The 13,321-nt window shown below is 46.2% G+C and overlaps 1 protein-coding gene across 1 annotated transcript in view; it reads left to right on the top strand.

Annotated features, from left to right (window-relative positions):
* The window catches only part of DHRS11 (dehydrogenase/reductase 11), a 33,133-nt gene that overhangs the window by 363 nt on the left and 19,449 nt on the right, over positions 1–13,321 (top strand). The gene's annotated exons all lie outside the window — the stretch shown is intronic.

Here is a 13,321-nt window from a genome sequence, read left to right as displayed (position 1 = left end):
CTCCCCGGGGCCGGGGGGGGGGGCTGGGCCGGGCCGGCGGGCGGAGGCGCCAACGGCCGCGCGCGGCTCCCGCTCCGTGAGGCGAAGGCGCGCGCGGCCCCCTGCCCGCCGCCGCCTCCCGCTCGGGGCTGCGTTTTCCCCTCCTTGTGGAGTAGGGAAGGTTGTTTTGAAGCTGCCTGAGCAGCAGAATCAGTTGTGTTTTCTGAGCTACCCCTTATCGAGTTTAAAAATAGCACCCGCCTGCCCAAACTGACACCGCGCTCTGACTGTAAGGAGCTGATCTCGACTGCGAAACGTTTGCAGGCGCTTTATGCCCCGCTCGATGTGGGATTTAGCACGCTTTCTGTGTGAACATCGGCATTCTGGAGATACGATGCTCTCAATGTCAGTCAGATTTTTGGTCCTTTACGTGTTTTTAGCCCTACGTCAAGCTTCTGAAGAACTAACTCAAAAGCCTTGCAATATTGGCTTAAAAAGAGAGAGGTTTAAAGGATACAGGCGATGTGGTATCCTGGCTTGTATTTGGATGCTTTTGTAGGCTTCTCTTTGCAGCTGTATGAACTAAAGCTTAGTTACCTTTCCAAAAAGAGAGCTGAGATTTTCATGTTCGCATAGGATACCAGGAACTAAAAACTTGAAAAACAGCATCTTGTATTTCAACACTCCTGGTAAAATAACAGAGTTGGCACAACCACTAACACAGTGTTGCCGGTGCTTCGTGGATCAGAAGGTGTGAGGTTATCTTTTTGAACGCGGACGTACAGAAGTGATCTGTAAGGCAAGAGACTTTATAYCACTTCTGTTGCAACTTTATAAAGCGTAAGAAGGTGTTGAAAGGCTTTTTCTCATTTTGCTCATTTGTGTTGTATGAGAAACTTGGGTCTTGGCAAATGTGGAGCTGGATGAGATCATAAGAGAGAGAGMTGAGTATCTGAGGAAGGAAAATGGTTATAGTCAGCTTAAAACCATATTGTCGTCTTGGTTGTGTGGTGCCCGCTGAACAATTGAGACCAAGGAGGTCTTTATGAACATCCAGCACTTCTATTTCCTTAGCAAAGGAAATATACATTCCATCCACCATATACAGCTGACCATACCAAGAAAAAATCTTCCCAAAAAATCATAGAAAACAAGACTTTACGTTGCTTGTATTGTAAAGAAGTGGGGCTAAAAAAAAAGAAACCTTCAGAAGAAACAGAACTTCTCATACTCTTCATCGCAAATCGGGAAGAAACCACCAGCAGAGCAGAGAAATGGCAGCAGTGTAACTTTCTTATGCGTTGTTTGGGGCTTTCATCTAGTTCTGTGTTTCCTGACATTTTGATAGCTGTGGCTTATGGAGAAAAGGCAGTGTTCTCCAAAGGTTTTCCCGCACGCAAGTGATAATGTTACTGTAGTTTCTTACTCTGGCTTAGTGAGGCTGTTGCAGCCTGGCAGCATCTGGTAAAGGATGCCATTGTTTCCCATTTCCCTCCAAAAAGGAAAGAAAAGCCATTTTCACTCCTGCCTGGTTCCCAGAACCAATTAATAGCTTTCCTATGGTTGTGTCGCTTAGYCCTTTCTTCCTGCTGGCCAACCCTGCTCCCCAGCAAGGGAGCCCCTAAATGCATCTGTAGTTTGCTGGGGCCTGATGGGCACGTCAGCGAGGCTGGGGTTGCCTAGGATCCGGCGGCCAGAAATGGTCGATGTTTTGGCCCTAGGAAGTGGCTGGCCGGTGGCGTGGGCTGTGCCCTTCAGTGCTTCAGCCTGGGGGAAGCTGTCCGTACCGTCCAGTTGTGTGCCCAGCTGCGCACCTGGGGATGGGGAACTCTGGAGGAACAGGCACGCAGGGCCGCCTTGCACAGTCCCCATTGCACGTGGGGTGGTGTACACTGTTATGGGAGGAGCAGGGCGATTTAACAGCTTGWCTAGTTTAACTGAGCTTTATGCTTCTCTTGCAATACAGTTTGATTTTTTCCAGGTTGTTGTGCAACGCAAGTTGTTTGTTGCATGAAAATTTAAGGGAAATGTTTTAAGAGATGCTAAAGAAATTTGGTGATGAAAATCAATGAAACTTTTATTTTCCCTCTGTGCCACAGATGGTTTTTGAAAACCTTCCTTTCTCAAGCTTTTTTTCACGGAAGTACAATATAGATTTAAGAGATAGTAGACTCTTCTAAAGGTTTTGCCTTTTTGTTTATATATGCGCAGAATGCAATGCGTGTTTGTATAGATGATTTATCCAGGTTGCTGCCGTACATCAATGTCCTGAGTAGGGCTGACTATTCTGTACCTTCTAAGTCTTTTGTTACTGTAGTGTCTCAAAAACTTCTGTTAAACAATGCAGCTAATGTCTGTTCCCAGTCGGCTCCTTTTCCTGTGCTCTCTGAGTACCAAATCATGTTTGAATCRTGGTCGTTTGTTTTAGTAGGTGTCTGGGCTGCATTTTACTCTGTTACTATTCTGGTTTACTATGCGATATGTTTCCTTAAAGAGGAGGAAAATCCAAGAGATGCTGCTTGCTTCAGAGAAGGGAAAGTGGGGGAACTTAAAGGGGTCCTTGGTCACTCCAGGAACAGGTCCGGCATATCAAACTAGCTGCCCAGGGACACTTGCATCAGCGCAGATGGGATTTCATACTGAGTTCCACCATGCCTTTGGAGCAGAGCTGTTTACAGCAGCTTTCCTCCAGGAGCTGCTGAAAAAAAAAAAAAAAAAAAAAAGATATTCAGGTTTCAGATTATTGAGCTCACCCTGGGACTTGGGACTTTGAACATGGCTGTAAGAAGTGGTCTTGAAGAGCAGGGTTGGCTTTGTGTGCCAAGCAGGTGACTGTGCCTTGGAGGATGACGCAGAGAAGGCCCCAGCGAGCTGCTAGGAAGGCTCCCATCCATCTGAGGGGTTTGAGTGTACCAAAGAGTAGAAAAGATGTGGGAAGGTTCGCACACCCAGTGCTCTGAGAGCGTATTGCTATCTTGATTAGTTATTGTATAACTAGATCTATCCAGAAAACGCATTTGTCTTTATCTCTGGCTTCTGATCTTGCGATATAGGGAGGCATCCCCCCAGGAGGCAAGGCCGGGATTTGAAGGATGCATTAATTTGAGGAGAGCGGTTCACACGTAAAGGCAGAGGGGGAAGCTGTGCTGATGCATGAGGCCAGCCTCCCYGGAGCTGGAGGTGGAGGGGCCAGAGCAATACGGAGGAGCTGCGGGTCTGATCTTGCCAGAGAGGCTGTGCAGATAACAGAGCTGCACGTAAGGGAGAGCTTTGCAGTGCTGGTTGCTACAGGACAAATCTTGCTGCTGTATTAAAGATGAATGATTAGCTGTATACTCCTGTGAATGATAGTGTGTAGAGGAGTGAACCCAAAATATACGTCAAGCTATCTTGAAGAGGGAGGAGTGTARATGGTAAAGCTTAAAAATGAAACAGGAATGCTGTATTCATTCTCTGACATAAAGCATATGTTTTTGTTAACATTACGCTTTAGTCATCCACTTCGAGGTAAACTACCTTGATGCACACTTTTTTTTTTTTTTTAATAATCTACTGTAAACTGGTGACACAGAGTATGTTGTCTAGTGGGGAATTTAACCTGGGCTATAAATGCTATGTGAAGATTTCTTAATCTCTCAGAAACTCAGATAAGGACTTGAGGCAAAATTACAAAGGAATTGCAAAGTTAAACCCATGTCATGATTCCAGTGCTCTTTCTTTGACTTTGAAATAAAAAATATGTTAGAACGAATTTAAAAACCTGCAAAAGTATGTTTTTCCTTCCAGTGGCTCTGTCAAAAAGCAACGCAAACAACTTCTGTTGGGTTGGACTGCAGTTGACTCCAATGGTATGGTGTTTCCTATTGTTTGAAAATCATATTGGAATTTTTCGGGTCACATCTTATGGTAAAAAGCCTGATTTGGCAGCTGGTTTTCCCCTTTGTAATAATACTAGTTGTGATTGTTTAAAATACAGCATTGGCCCACCTGCAGCCTTCATTCACCAGCATTGCTCAGTCATGGCTGTTTCTCTACAACAGCCTTTTGTTCCTGGTTCATTTTACCACTTCTGTGAGTGAAGGCTGTTTGTGTGGGTTGTTTGACAGTGACTTTTTTATATAATCAGACTGAGTRAAATAAAATATAAGTTAAATGGTTTTCTTTAACTCTTGTATGCCACAAGATAATTTGACTTGAAAGCTGGTTTTAAATGAGAAGCTGAGAGGTATTATCAGCTGTCACATACTTTCAGGCATATGGTCTTACAGAGTGTTTTTTACTCCTCAGATATTTACATGTGTTTAAAGTCAGGCGTGAGCTCAAGTGCTTTAATGAATTAGCCAAGAGTTTTTAGTGTTCTGCAAGACCAAGCACTGGTGGAAGCTGTCCCTGCTTTACAGGGGACTGTCACTGATCACTTGGATTTCAAGCATGCAATAAGATTTGCTGCGATTTAACAACTTACTGTAGCTCAGGTGATATATGGTAACACATTAAGCTGTGGTGACTCCATCCTGCAGACAAAAGGCAGAGCATCACTTTTGATGTCTCCACAAGAAGGCTCTTGCCACCTAGATAACTTTCTTCTTCCTGACTTTTTCCAGAAATCTGTATTTAGTGGCTGCCTTCTCGCAGCAACAATAGTCCAGCAGTGCAAAACAGTGCAAGCATGACTGCAGGTGCAGGGTTGCATTCCTGTGCTGATGGCTTGTGTGTGACTCCTGGCACATGAATTTGGGATGTCTCACTGGCTCCATTTTGCTCATACAGCCCTCTCTGCAGTGCATTGCTGGGCCCGCTGTGCACCTCAGGGACCTGGTGTCACCTGTTAGAGCACAGGAACGGATGAGACTGCATCCCTGCGAGGAGAGCCTTAGGAAGAGCTGTGCCAGTGGGAGGGAACCCCCACACACTGTGAGCTGAGGCTGTCCTTGTGCCACTGGGCAGCCTGCTGCTCTGTGGCCTCATTTTCCAAGGGATCCTGGTCAGTGTTGTTTTACTTCCACATTATAAAGAGTCTTCCAGCTTGAAAGGGTTTATTGTTAGCAGAGCACAATGGGTGGGAGAGGGCTGTTTGCTAGGACAGGTGCTTCTAAGCACAGTGTTCTGTTTGCAGACTTCATTTGAAAATGCACTGGTTTTCTTTCTGGTTCATTTTGACTTTGAAGATCCCCCCTTCCCCCCCCCTGTGGTTACAGAACATACTACTGGCTAGATGGGTCACACTAGCTGAATTTTTGTATTTGTTTTATGTATTTATTTTTATGTTCATAGAGAATGGCAAAAGTGGTGGCAGGAGTTCTCCTCCAGTCTCCATGTCAGAGCCTGGGGTCAGCAGCTGCGTCCCATCCACTTGGCCGAGGGCATCGCTGCCACATTTTGGACACGATAGGTTTTAAGCGTGTCCTCACTGCTGTGCTGCAGGCAGAGGGGCTGGCAAGGAGATAGTGGCCTGGGTTGATGCAGTGTGGCTAGTGTTCCCCAATCCCGTTGGTGCTGAGTTCGGGAGCTGTCTGCATTGCTGTCTGATTTCCTAACATTTAGCATCTGTGTAGGCTCAGTTGCTGGCTCTGGGGAGCAGAGGGCTGTTTCAGGGCTGGCTTCTGGTATGGCTGGCATGTCAGGTGAGATTACATCCCTGCTTCCAGGGCAACTAGAAGGACTGTGCAATCRTTTCTGGACATGGCTTGCATGAGCATTGCACCAGAGCTGCTTGGGCTGGATTCGCTGCCAGTTCGGCAAGCAAAGTTCAGCTCTGCTGTTTGTCATCGGGGACCGGCCAGGTGATGGGAAGCATCACCTGAGGAAGGGGAAGCATGTCCTTTTTCTTCTTGTGGCGGAACTCATGCCACTGCTCTCAGTTTTGCCAGAAATCCTTCAGTGGCTGGATAGCTCTTTTGACAGGTTGCTCTAGGGTGGCGAGGGGAGTTTGTCACTTTATTTTTTCCTATGTACTGTTAATTTATCACTTGTAAAAGACTCCTTCCGAGAGTGTGGGAGCTGGCTCCTGCAGCCCTTTTTCTCCGCTGAAAATAGCTGAACTCGCAGGGTGGCAGCGTAGGGRCAGCGTGCACAGAGCTGGGCAGCCCTGGCTGCCCACGTGCCTGCCATGTGCTCTTGCGCCGTCTGCTCAGGTGCACGACAGGAGCTCCTTGGGTCTACCATGGACCAGATGACAAAAACATTCGTCATTCCCAACAGACCATCAGACATCCTCTGAAACAGCAACTGGCCACTCTGTCACCAGCATGGGATTGTAATGGGTGATGCCGACGTGAAAAGTGCAAGCCTTGTTCCTTAGCACGATTGTCCTGGGAAAACAGGACAACACAAGGCTGCTCAGGCGAGCACAGGGAGGTGAGGCCTCCGTGAGCAATGGCCGATTTCAGAGAGCCTTAATAATGAATATTGTGCTCTTAAAAAAAGGATTTCCATGTTGAGAGGAGAAGGGGAGATAGCTGTGCAGGAAACAATAAAATATGACTTGAATCGCAAGGTTTAACCAATTAATTCTAATGCATTTGTAACAGTTATTGATCAAAGGTAACATAACCAGGGACTGCATTGTCAAGGTTAGATCCTGCCTAAGAAATCGCCTTTGATAAGCTGAGCTATTGATTGCAGATTCTAGCAGTGCAATCTCTGAAGAGATTAGTGCTCTCTTCTTTAAGCAAAGCTGCATCCACGTGGGAGGGGGGAGAAACAACCGGGCCTTCCTCCTGGTGGCTGAGCATCCCCAATAGCCATTTAACGCTTTGCTGCTGTTCCCGTTAAGATAGCTGCAGAATTCCTGCTGGCGAGGGGAGAGATGACGCAGAGCCCTGCTGCGTGGGATGGTGAGCCCTGCCGAACCAGCTGGTGTCCTTTGGTGCYGCCTGGATTCTGGCTCCGTGTCCGGAAGTCATGCTCCACCTGGAGCGGGAAGTCCCTAGAGCCACCGCCCACCGTGGCTGCCAACTGTGTCACCATGGTTTGCCGATCGCCTCAACTGCCGTGGCTATCGCTGTAACGTGGAGGAGAGGCCCTTGACCCCCTCAGCGCTTCAGGCAGTGTTCAGGCAGCTAATTAATGGGTAGATTGTCTCACAATATATGAACGTGGAACTTAATTATGTTGCATGCAAATCACGTCTAGAACGTGGAGGTAAAATTATTTTCTTGGTCCTTCTTGAATCTCCCTGCTGGTTTTCCTGTCTCAGCATAAGCTCTTAGTTTATTGGGACCACAGTAGCCTGTCTGCACCTAAGGCAGCCTTGGGCTTATCACAGCRTGGGCTGAGAGGCTGTACCATCACCGCACTCACGTTCCCAGCTGCCAAAAGGGCTGAAGATTTCCATGAAGCCCATCTTGCTTCGCTGTCTGCCATCTACCTTGCCAACACTTTGCTTTGTGGGCCAACACTTTGTGGGCTTTTCAGATCTCCTCCTCCCTAGCCACCAGCTCAAGCCTCCCCTCCTAAAGGCAGATGAGCCCTTTCATGCCACTGCTGTCTCTCAAGAGCGTTTCCAGATGTTCCTTACAGATCTTGTTATTCTCAGACTCATCTTCCCTGGGCAGGGTCTGTCCRTGTTCAAGGAAAGTATTTGTGGGGGCTCTGTCAGAGTACCCATTTCAGGCTCTTCCAAGGCATGCAGAGCTGCTGGGTGGTGGGGCAGCCACCCCCCACCCCTTTTCTTTGCTTTAAGGCCACAGAAGCAATTCCAGGCATGTTATTCCTGAAACCCAGGCTACTTTTAAACCAATGACCTTCAGAATTTCCTTGGCCTCCTTAAGGGTTTGTTTTGTGTTTGGCGAAGGCCTTAGCTTCATGACATTGGACACTCAAGGCCTCTAAGGTGCTTTTATTGCCACTTGTCCCTGACCAGATCCTTCCCTGATAAATATGGAAGAGAGCCTGTAATTGCTCTCCTGAGCAGGAACAAATGCTTCACTGTCCTCACAATTTACCTCATCCTTGAAGCTAATGAGGTTGGGGGGTGAGGGGAAGACTTGCTTTTAAGCCTGGCTTGATTTGTCCTCCTTTCCCCTCAAAATGCTTTAAAACCTGCAGCAGCCCCTCCTTCCCCGCTTCTTTTCTGCTGGCGTGAGCTATCAGAGCTGTGGTGTGGCAGCCCCATCTTTATGAATGGGGCATCTTCTGATCACAGCTCCAGCCCTGGGAGAGGGGCTCACAGTGAAGGCTGCCCCACAACCCCTGCAGCAGCTCCCGATTCATCTCCTGACCGCAGCAGGCAGGAGGTATTGGGCTGTAGYTTTATATGCAAGCTCTGTTTGTTGGTATGCTGCTAAAAATACATAATAACCAAAGCTTTCCAAAGTTTTTGAAAATGTGAGGAGGYGTGCTTGTTCTGCCCCTCTCGTCTCGCGTAGCCCGGGGCAGATCAGGTAACTGTGCTGTGCCTCAGTTGTCTCTCTGCAAGATATGAAAAATGCTGCTCTGCAGAGGTAGAAGGGCTGTTCTAGAGCAGTGTTCAGACACAGAGGGGTTTTTGTGATCCCTCTTTCAGCTTTATAGAGAGCATGCTGGGGCAGGGAGGGCCAAATGCAGCTGGCCCAGCTCTGGGGAGTAAAGACTGTGGTTGATTTCCTGGAGCCCATTAGTAGTTAAAGCTCTGCAGAAAGTATTGACTGTGCTTAAGCTGAGATTTAACCCTAGCTCCTGCCAGCATTTGTGTGAGAAATATTAATAGTAACTTCCATGCTGACAATATCATTCATTTGCCTCAGTCGGTCCTGGATGGCTTTTAAGCCTAACCTTGTGATTTTGGGTAAAATGGGATTAGAGTGGCTGCAGAAGCAGAGGACCTGCAGTTTTGCTCCTTCAGACAGACTTTTTATCTCTGTTAAACTAGTGGAAGTCAGATGCAACTCTGCTGAGGCTGCTTGCTTAACTCTGGGTTAGCATCAGCATAGATGCGGCCAGCACTGGGCCCGCTGCGTCCAGTCACCTGCTGTCACATTGGCACTCATGCAGATGTTTCATCATTGTGTGTGGCGCTTGCAGCTGCATTTGCTGCCCAGCAATTGAAATTACAGTCTGTGCTGTAGTTGTTGCTTGCTCCGAATACGAGTGTGCTACTGTGTGCTGATGCCTTCATCTTGCTTGTCCCTAGGTCATAAATCTGAAGTGTGTTAAAATTCAGGGCCTGTCATCTGAATTTTGCTTCTGGGGAATATTAGGAGCCTGTGAGCAAAGGCCAGCTCCTTTACAAGTGTGTGTTAATCTTTCTTTTCAGAAAAGGATTCGTTTAGGATTATAAGGGTGCAGAACAGGAGTCGATGAGACAGAGATAAATGTGTGAGGGTTGCAGCTCTTTCCCTACCCTCCCAGCAGAAATGTTTGCTGCAATGTGAACGACACTGGGGGTGAGTGCGRGAACATATCCAGCTCTGTGTGTGTGGAAACTTTAAAGGAGAAAAAGGGACTGCACTGTGGAGTGTTGGAAGGGGAAAAGGCTGGTCTTACAATCTGACAGTAGGGACCTGCTGTTCTGGTACAGCCCTTTCCATGATAGTTTTTGGGTGTTTTCCAGCCTGTCAGCAGACAACCACACTGGCAAGCCCGTTTTGTTGTAGCAAGGTGTAGGTTTTGGCCAAACGCGAGGAAGTTCAGCTGCCACATTGTGCTTTTATTGTAGAGGAGCGATTGATGCTCAGATTTTCCAAGGATGATCCAGTGTTGTATTTGTGTGTCAAAAGGGACAAGGAAAGGGGCTGTATATATGCATTCTGCTTCCTAGAAAGTGGCCRTGTCAGGTGTGCACTCTTTCCCCTTAGTTTCTTTGGACTTCCATAGCCTTAGCAATGGTTTATAGCTGCTGTCCTTACAGAAGAGCATTTTCAAGAGCAGCAGCCTCTGCTACTGGTAGCCTACTGGCTACCTCTATAGGAGGTCTCAGACTGCTCTGCTGTTGTATAGGACTGTGATGTGCGATGCTGGCTGCAGAGGAAGGGACTGGCTGACTGCAGCTACTCTCACCAAAGTACAAAATTGCAGAATCTAATGTTTGTGATGTCTGTCCTCTCTCTACATATATTGAATGTTTTATTTGGTGGAGACCCTAAGAATATTGGCATAGAGGAGTGTTAGATCATCTCTCAGGGATGTAAGGAATCATCTCTTCATGGCCTTTTTCTAAGGCTCTTGTATATTGAGATGTCTGAAAAGATGCTATTGCTAGCACTTTCCTGGGAGAATAGCCCAGAGCACTGCACGTTTTGTTAAGAAAGCCTTAAGCTGGTTTCTGCTATGTTGCATCCCAATTTTCCCATTCTTCATTTTTTCCCATTGCCCCTCTATGCATCAGTCTGAATTGTGCTGTTAAAATCTGGTTATTCGGGGTGGGTATGCARTGATGGTTTCCACAAATCTCACATCAAGCCCAAGATCTTCTAGATATCACWAGGCATCTCAGACCTTCCCTATTGCCTGCTGTGAGATTAGGTGGAGTTTGATTTAATTAAAAAAAATATATCATAACTCCGTAAGCATAGAGGAAGTGTGATGGCTTGYGTTCGGGATGCCGCAGAAGGTATGTGCAGTTATCTGGCTGTCATGGACTGAAACCAAGGCTACGCTCTGCCCTGGGAGCCCACGCGCGCAGCAGGGTGTACACAGGTTGCCTTGGAAATTTATGCTTAAACTGCCGATGATCTGGACTGTGATGCAGGAATTGCTGGTCTGCTGCGTGCTGGCACTCGGGTGTGCTGGAGCAACGCAGCCTTCCTCTCAGCCCTCCTTGCCAAGACAGGCAAGGTCTGGCCGAGGAACATGTGCCATTTCAATACATTAGCTTCAGTCTTAATAAGGATGTGAGAGTCCTTTGAGGAGAGAAAACACCTATGTGCCCGGCTGTGTGCAAATCTGCTTTGTGCAGTTTGGAGCTGAAGCACGGGCAGGTACACGAGACTCATTTTTGGGTAATCACACCTCAGAATAAGCAAGAAATATTGCTCTAATGAGCTGTCACAATAGGAGCAACGTATTTCCTCCTCCCCCACTCCAGCCTGTAGCAACACGATCTGAGCAAGCATTGAAAAGAAAAGAAAAAAATGCCTTCAGTCTTGACGTAAGGAGCAATTGTTTGAATGACTTAAGGTAGCAGAGACATTCGGGGCAATATAAATGGAATGATTTGACTTGCATGTGTGAAACTAGAAATTTAAAATTAAGTGAACTAGAAAAAAGTGTCTTGAATATTTAACTACTGAAAAGTACAGACGGCAGAGAGGGCTTGGAAAAAAAGCAGTGTGACTCTTCAGCAGTCAAGCAGGACAATTAACAGTGCTCGGAGGATATGGTTGTTCAACTGGACAGGGAGTCAAGCTTAAATTCCTGAGACAAAACTAGATGGGTAATTTCCTAGGCCATGTTTGACTCATGGACATGAGATGGTGCTTGGTGGGAAGAGAGGAGGAACCATTTTCCATCCTTCCAGCAGATATTGGTTCAGACCTTTAAAAATGGCTTTGACTCAGGAAAATGGTGTGGGAACTTGGACGGTGCGTGATGGTGATGTTAGCTGTTCAGCCAAACCTTCGCTGTTCGTGCCTCTGGGAAAAGAGCAGTCCCCACATGCGGCCGTGCTGTTCTCTGTCCTCAGCTCTGAGGAGCTGGCGTTGGCCTTGGTAGTTTAAGCCAATGTGGAGCTTGCAGGAGACACAGGGAGAAAACCTGGGAATATCCAGTAAACATGAAGCCGTGTCATCATGAGCATCTCTGCGAGACTGTGATTTGTCACGGTATCCAGAGACTGGGTTTGCACAGTGCAAGCTGTCTTCAGAGACTGTTTCTGCAGGGGTTAAAATTTCCCATGCAAAATACATAGCTGAAGCAGTGATGAAAGCAGTGACAAACGCGAGCCCCTTTAGTGGCACTCAACAAATCTAGATAAAATATCTCGTGCAGTATTGCAAATATGTAGTTCCCCTCCTTGCTATGCTCTGCAGCCTGGCAGTGACCGTGGTGACGACTACCTGGCTGGGGCTGTTACCCCCTAGGTACATCTTTCTGCTTCTCATTGCTGGAAGTAAATAGACATAAAATCAGTCCACGAAATTCCCCATTCCCCCCCCCCTTTTCACAAAACAACATCTAATTTTTTTCTGAATTATTTATTTTATGAGTGCTGATTTTGTGTGCCACAAGTGAATCTTTGTACAGTATGTTTAGGATGAGAGTAAACTGTCCAGAAATAGTGCTAATCCTTCTTTCTCTGCACTAGGTATYGGTACTGGTGCCCCCAACTGAACGCCACGTGTGTTTGCTTTTCCGTTTAAAGTTTGCTTTCCAAGCTTTCCCCTGCATTACCCACTGCTCTTCCTTGCATTTTGGAACAGAAGATGATCTGATCCAAGCAGTAGCAATTTGCAAACAATATGTAAAGGCATTGATTTAAAGCCTGAGAATGTGAGAAAGAGTCACTTTACTGTTTTATTCATTTGAAAGCTCTTTTTAGACTCCTCTGGGGGGCCTTTCTGGAGGCCTGGAGTCATACAAAAGAAACTGGAAGAAATATGAAGTCTGTAATRTACATGTTCATGTGCAGGCAAAAAGTCCCCGGTATCTGGGTACTTTAGGAAGGGGCTGCACATCATAATTTCTGATTTTCACATGAGGAAATGGAACTTTGAATTTTTGTCTGTGGTCACTAAGCATGCTACAGAAATGGCCAGAATAAAATCTAATCCAGTGCTTTATTCATTGAATATATCTTCTATTATACTGTTGTACTGATATTAAATCTTAATTAAAAGAAACTTCAAACTTGCCAGTCAGGAAAATGAAACAACTTGTAAAGCTCCAGTTTTCTTTCACCATTGATGTCATGCCATTTGTTAGGGTTTTTTTTTTTCCTTCATTTCCTTCAACTAGCAAAAATAATTGGGGTGGCTTCAGTTTCTTTCTCAATGCAGCCATGTATTTAAGCACAAGCTAAATCAGTAGGATGCAAGTACCTGCGATGATTGGGAGGTCAGACTAAAAATTACCTAATGGTTTCTTGTGGCTTTAATCTCTTTGAACTAAATGTGTCTGAACTTAATAGGATAGTTTGCCAAATAAAACCCTGTGTGACTCTTTCTTTTTTTTTTCATCTCTTTAAGAGTCCCTTTAAATGTTTTTATCAATTAGTTTTGTTAAACCCTTTTGCCATGAGTGATTCTAAATGCATGGCTCTGTGCCCTTTACAAGCATCTTGTGCATAAAAAGCATTAACCCTTTTTGGGGGAGAACTGGCTTATTCTTAATGTGAGCAAAACATCCCGTAAATGTGCAGCATCCTTGTAAGACATTTAAAAACAGACAACTAAATAATATACAGTAAACATCATGACCAGGTATT

This window comes from Rhea americana, unplaced genomic scaffold, assembly GCF_003343005.1.
Source record: "Rhea americana isolate MKP2758 unplaced genomic scaffold, rheAme1 scaffold_194, whole genome shotgun sequence".
NCBI lineage: Eukaryota > Metazoa > Chordata > Aves > Rheiformes > Rheidae > Rhea > Rhea americana.
This window is presented reverse-complemented; position numbering and strand designations above follow the sequence as displayed.